The sequence below is a fragment of the Arvicola amphibius genome, chromosome 7 (genome assembly GCF_903992535.2).
Source record: "Arvicola amphibius chromosome 7, mArvAmp1.2, whole genome shotgun sequence".
NCBI lineage: Eukaryota > Metazoa > Chordata > Mammalia > Rodentia > Cricetidae > Arvicola > Arvicola amphibius.
Genome location: NC_052053.1, coordinates 61,363,877 through 61,370,507, shown reverse-complemented (window position 1 = coordinate 61,370,507; position 6,631 = coordinate 61,363,877).

Here is a 6,631-nt window from a genome sequence, read left to right as displayed (position 1 = left end):
TTTGCCATATTCAAAGACAAGCCTCCAGGCAGAAAGTTTTCTGCAACCATGCATTTTTTGGAGGAGTTATAGGATGCTGCAGGAGATGGCATATCTTTCTGTCATAAGAAGCTCTTTTGTTAAATGTCATACTCTCAGATCTGTAAAGTCACTTGAAAATCAAGGTATCATTACCTGTCAGATGTATCCAAATTAGATATATAAGTTAAATTTAGACATATAGTTTACTCAATAAGTTACAGCTTACCAATGCTAGTGGAGGCAAGAAGATTAGAAGGCATATTTTAGTAAGCCAAAGTATATTGAAGGCAGAATGTTTGCTTGGTAGGTCCAACGCACATGGGTGCTCTTACCAAAGATGGCACTGAGATTTGTTTTGACTGCAACTGAAAATGGCAGCTGTCCACGTGTTTGTATTTTTCCAGAGCTGCTAAAATCTGGAGTTATAGGTTTTATATCTTAACACAAGCACATATACACAGAGATATAAAACAAGCATACTGTGGCCACATTATTTACACATATATATTAACAGACAGACAAAACTTTTTCCAGGAAGCTTTGTTAGCTGACCAACTTAAAATCCTGGAGTAGGCTGCAGAAGCCAGGCCAGCACACAGGTGGTGCCACTGAGGGCCAGATCAGCCGATGCTGTAAGGGAGAACAGAAATATAAGGACGGACACCTATGCAGTCCAGAGTGGGAGAACAGGGGGAAACGGATCCATTGTAGGGAGAATCCCAGTGTGACATATCACATGACAGTAATGCAGACAAATAGAAAACTGTGAAGAAAACTGGAGAGGGTTGTAGGGGGAGGCGGGAGCTCAGCATCTAGAAACCATGGGCATATGGGGAGGGCTTGTTTGTTTCATGTCAGAAAAAGTTTTTAGGCATTAAAGGACGTAAAGTGTCAGATAGCCCCAATTTTAAAAGATTTTGTAAAAGGCAGCCCAAGGGCATTTGGAGATCAGACCTCAAATTTTAAATGTTCAGTTTTCAAGTCCATGCCAGGACTCAAAGCCCAGAGCAATGCATCCACTGTGGTAGACTTTGGGCCAAAAACCAGAGGGGTGTGAGAAAGACCTTAACAGTACGTCTCCTGATACAGAGTCCCACAGGGACAAGGCAGGCCTTTGTCCAGGTCAGATCAGGCACCTAGCACAGCCGTGTCTTCAACAGGCAGCCCCAAAGTCACATGAGGCCCTGGGCCTCTAAAGGCAATGACTTAGAAATCAGGATTTACCCAGAAGAAGCCTATCTTAGCCTGGCAGAGAGCAGGTGCTGGGGAGAAGGTGTTTTCCCAACACTTGGCCCTGGAGCCATGGGAAAAACTGTCCCCTTGGTGGAACCTCCAGATGAAAAGTTTCTGCACCCCATTAAGCCCCTTCACCAACACAATAATCTAAATCAGACCAAATCAAACCAAATTAGAAAAAGCCCAGGTTTAATGGATACCAATGCTCCTGAGTGGTCTTTCAGCCTCCCAGAAAGGAGCCTGGGAAGGAAGACCAGAAAACCATGTGATTGTTCTCTGGGATAGAGTTTAAATACCCGGTGGGAGTGGTCTTGAGCATCTCTGGGGAGGGGATCATTGTTTGGCAGGTTTTCTCAGAGGTGGAGTCTGCACTGAGGCAACTCCCAGCAGAGGGGCTTGGGATGGAACTTCCACCCAAACATTGAATATCTCTCGGTCCCCTACGTTCACAAGTTCCCTGTAAAATTAACTATGGATCAAAAAAGTTACATTTGCTTTTAAAACATTCCTCCCTTTTCCTACTGTCATCATCCCTTAAATAATATGTAAAACAGTGGTTCACATGACACTTACTGTATTAAGTAGTAGTCATCCAGAGAGCTGAAGTACATGGAAGCATGTGTGCAAATTACATGCAAATCTCAGGCCACTTTACACAAGAGGCTGCTAATTTGGTGTCCTGGGGTGAAGGCGAAAATCGATCCCACACCAGTTTGGAATTATGATTAATAGAATGGTTATTTATTTAAAAGGGAAAAACTTACAGATCACCGTCCCAGACAATAGCCCTCTGCACAATCAGGAAGGGAGCCTTGTTGCCAGAAGTGGATCCAGAAGCCAGAGAGCAAGCGGAGGGAAGTGGCCGCATTTTTAAAAAGAGAGACCACGCCCCAATGGGCTGGTATCTTAGTGGCTATTGGCTGAAGGAGCAGAAGGCACTCCCACAAAACCTCCCCCTTTTGTTTAAGTAAGAGAGTTCTAAACCTACTATGAAATTATATACAATAAGCACAAATATCCTATTCCAACTAGCTTAAGTCTTGTATAATAAATAAGGGACGCTTGGCCAAGTCATGAGAGGAAAGTAATTACATTTATATAGTCTTCAACCCCATGGAAGATCTGAGAAGGAAAATAATGTTACCTGAGTAATTAGGAAGTGCATTCAAACAACTCCTAAAACATGCAACAAATCACAGAGACAACTAGCTACCTGGACAATCACCCAAAGTCACGTTTGCAGCGTTGAAGCAACCAACTTTGGCTAAGGCCTAATGTAACTAACATACCATTTTCAAAGGCAAGAAACTTTTCAAAACTATCTTACCCTATCTTGGCAGGATATGACAGTCCTGTTTTATCCATTTATGGATGCTCTGTATCTATCTGTCAGTGGTTGAGGTATGGGCATTTCTTTGCCCAAAGGCCAGTTCTGCCAAGAAGAAAGGCTCCACGTGGAGTGTCTTTGGTGCTCAACATTCTCTCGGGAATAGATCGGTATTGCCAGGAGCAATTGTGGCTCACTACCAAATTTTTTGTCTACCATGGAACTCTGAGTTAAATTAAAGTCCATTTTCTACAGCTCTTTGAAGAGGTAGAAGATTATCTGTCTATTCTGAGTATAATCTCTATGTATCTAACGAACCTGATTAGTCTAATTATAAATGAGAATGGCGCCCACGTGGATAACTGAATCCACAGAAAGCTTGAGAAAGCTTGGGAAAGAATAGAGTAAAGCATGTTTTCTTGATAGTAGCAATTTCTCGGGTCTGCTCTGCTTGCTAGAGGTAAACAGGCACTCTCATCTAAGAAAGGCTTCCTGACTCAGCCTTAGCTGCAAAACCCTGCAGCTCTTTTAAGAGGTCCTACCATGAAACACTTAAAAGGTGTTGATGAAAAGCTGAAGGCATGCTTTTCAGTTTTCAGCCGTAGCAGAAATAAAACTGTACCATTTTAAAATGCTGTCATTCTGGGCCATCCTGCCAGGGCAAACTCTGAGTCTTTCAAGCAGGCGGTCCTGACTATGGAGCTTTTGATTGTTGTTTAACACTGTTGCAGCTTGCTTCCTAGCAGGGACCTTGAACCACCACAGAGTTGTGGTGATAAACATGGCTACAGCTGGTACCTCTACCGTGAGTCTGGAAAGCTAAGGAATGGGCTGGATCTAGCTGTCAAAGCCACGGCTTTAGTCCTACCGATATTGTTTGGTAAATTAAAGACTCATGTAGTCAGAAAAAGAGAGATATACAGTAAAAGAAAGATTCAAAGTAGAAGAAAACATCAAAATGGTTTACAATGTGTTGAAAATATATGCAGGCTAAAGGTTAAAGTTCTTAAAAGTAAAAAAAAAAAAAAGGAAGTACCTAGGGTGTGGTGGTACACACCTTCAAACCCAACACTTGGGAGGCAAGGTAAATTGACCTCTGAGACTTCAAGGGGCAGAGGTAGATTGACCTCTGTGACTTCAAGGTGTGGTAGCACACACCTTTAATCCCAATGCCTGGGAGGCAGAGACAGACAGATCTCTGTGAGTTCAAAGTGTTGTAGCATTTACCTTTAATCCCAGCACTTGGAAAGCAGAGACAGTGGATCTCTGTGAGTTCAAGGACAGCCTGGTCTACAGAGTTATTCTAGGACAAAGATATACAGAGAACCTGTCTCAAAAAGTAAAAGTAAAAGTAAAAGAAATAGAGGTTAAGTAAAGCCGCATAAAGATGGAAAATACACAGAGAATCTTGATACTGTATGCTATTATGCTCTCTTTGAATTGTTTGAATGCTGAGGAAGGAGCAACAGATGCTAAAAGAGATTTGTTTATAAATGCTGCTGAACTAATACAAGAAAGATATCTTGAAAATACCTTGACTTCAGAATTTGGATCTAAGGATATGATACTTTGGAAAAGAGATTCTTCTTTTATTTTTACAGAAAATGAGACCCAGTGGATTGCTTCTATCCCAATATGGTATGATAGACCACACCCTCTGGAGAGGTTGTTGTGAACACTCTCAAAAAATTACTTCGCTCAACTGCCGACTGAGATGAACCTAGTACATAGGTTATACCACGAAAGACCTAAATAACAGTGCCCCCATTCATCAGGAAGCAGTTTGGATAGAAATAACTATGTCCATATTCCCAAATATTGTTTATAAATCTTCTTTTACATTTAAAGGGGGATATGATATAGATATGAATAATTTGCATTGATATGGATTTTGCTTTAGTGATTTAAACTTGTTGTATGTATATGTATTTCTGATACTGATTGAGGTATTGTGATTATGTAGTTCATTTAAAAATATAACGTATATAGGTTGTTAATGGATAGTCATCAATAATGGTCAAACTTGTAGTCATGTTAGTTAGATTTTCTAGATATATAGAGATATCTTTCAGTTAGATAGACATTCTTCATATCTTTCAAAGACTACAGAACATGCATTTAATGTTTTAATAACTTAGGACTTTTCATGACAATGAGACATGTCTGCTCCCAGCAGCACCAATCTAACTTCAAGAGGAAGATGGGCATCGAAGAGGATCCTTATGGAGTTTGATAGCCATATGGGCAAGAAACTGCTCTTGCCTGGACTATTGCATAAACCGGACACAGAGAACCCTCAGAGAGAGGACTGCTGAACTTGCCTATAGATGAGATGGTCTCTCAGGGTTCCTGATTCATGAAAGAGTCTGCGAGACGTTCTGCAGGACACAGCAGATAGTGACTGAACTGCCTTCGAAATTTCCTGCTTCATGGAAATGTCTCTGGATACTGTGGGCCTGAAGGCTGAAGATGGATGCCCCAATGATACAGAGGAACTTTGGGTGACTGTAATTCTTACTTGATAACTTACTTGATAACTGTTTTGTTATATGTAATTTTACTATGTTAAAGTTAAAGCCTTTCTTTTTTGTTTAAACAGAAAAAGGGCTGGAGAGATGGCTCAGTGGTTAAGAGCAATGACTGCTCTTCCAGAGGTTGTGAGTTCAATTCCCAGTAACCACATGGTGGCTCACAACCATCTGTAATGAGACCGGGGCATCTGTGACTTGTCCCCCGCAGATGGCCAAGGGTCACTATACTTCAGGAAGACAGTGAACGACTTTGCTCAGGCCTTTGCTCACTTATGTAGACGCTCCCTGCCACTTTCCTATTGATGTGTTTACAAATCTTCATTTTAAGCAAACTTTTTGTTTAGGACATATGTGATCTTTAATTTATTCTTTTTTTTCCTTTCTTTTTCTTGAGACAGAGTTTCTCTATGTAGACCAGGCTGACCTCAAACTCAGAAATCCACCTGCCTCTGCCTCCCTACTTCCTGCATTTTATTCTTATTTTGTGCTTCAGCATAGTTTCTACACTTTGGTTTTAGCTATGTAACTTTGTTAATATCTTTGTTAATTTTTTACAAATTAGAACCAGAAGAGCAAGAAAGTAAAACCAGTCATGCTATTTTTAGCACTATTGTTGAGATCAGATACATATCATTCTCTCATTATTTTATGTATAAAGTCTAATGAATTTTAGTGGATTTACCCATCTGTGCAAAGCTCACAGAAAATCTCTTCCTAGTTGCTGTTTAGTTCTCAACACAGGGTCATATGATGTTGCCAAAGCTAACCTCACAGGGTTCCTCCTCCTTTGGACTGAGATTATAGACCTGGGTTGGCAGACTTGTACCACCATGCCCAGCCTCACAATAATCTTTAAGGGCACCACTGTCACCACCAGCATGACCTTCTGCCCAATTCCCTTTATAGTTGTTAGCCCCTCAGGAGGACACAGAGCCATTTTCAGACTACGTGGACTACTGTATTCTAGACATTGCATATATACACGGGTTCCTAAAACACATGGTCCTCGTGACAAGCTCTTTGTAGTATATTTTCAAGGTTTCTGTGGGTATGGTGCAGACCTCATTCCTTCTTTAGTGCCAAATAAAAACCTGTTAATGACTGTACCACATTTTTAAAATCCAGTCCTTCCCTGACAGACATGGAATTGAGCTGTTTCCACTTTTGACTATTAGTGCTGTATTATTTCTTTGAACAGTTAAGTACGAGTTTTCATACAGGCATATAATATTATTTCCCTTGAGCAAGCACCTGGGAGACTGCTGAGTAATATGGCGATTTTATTTTTTTTATTTTTTTTCATTCTCATGGTTTATTTTTTTTTTATATTTAAAAATTTCCATCTCCTTCCCTCCTCCTCCCCCTCCCTCCGCTCCTCCTCCCCCTTCCCGCCCCTCCTTCTCCCCCTTCCCTCCCCCTTCCCTCCACCCATACCTCCCCTCCCTCCCTCTCAAGGCCAAGGAGCCATCAGGGTTCCCCACTCTATGCTAAGTCCAAGGTCCTCCCAACTCCCCCC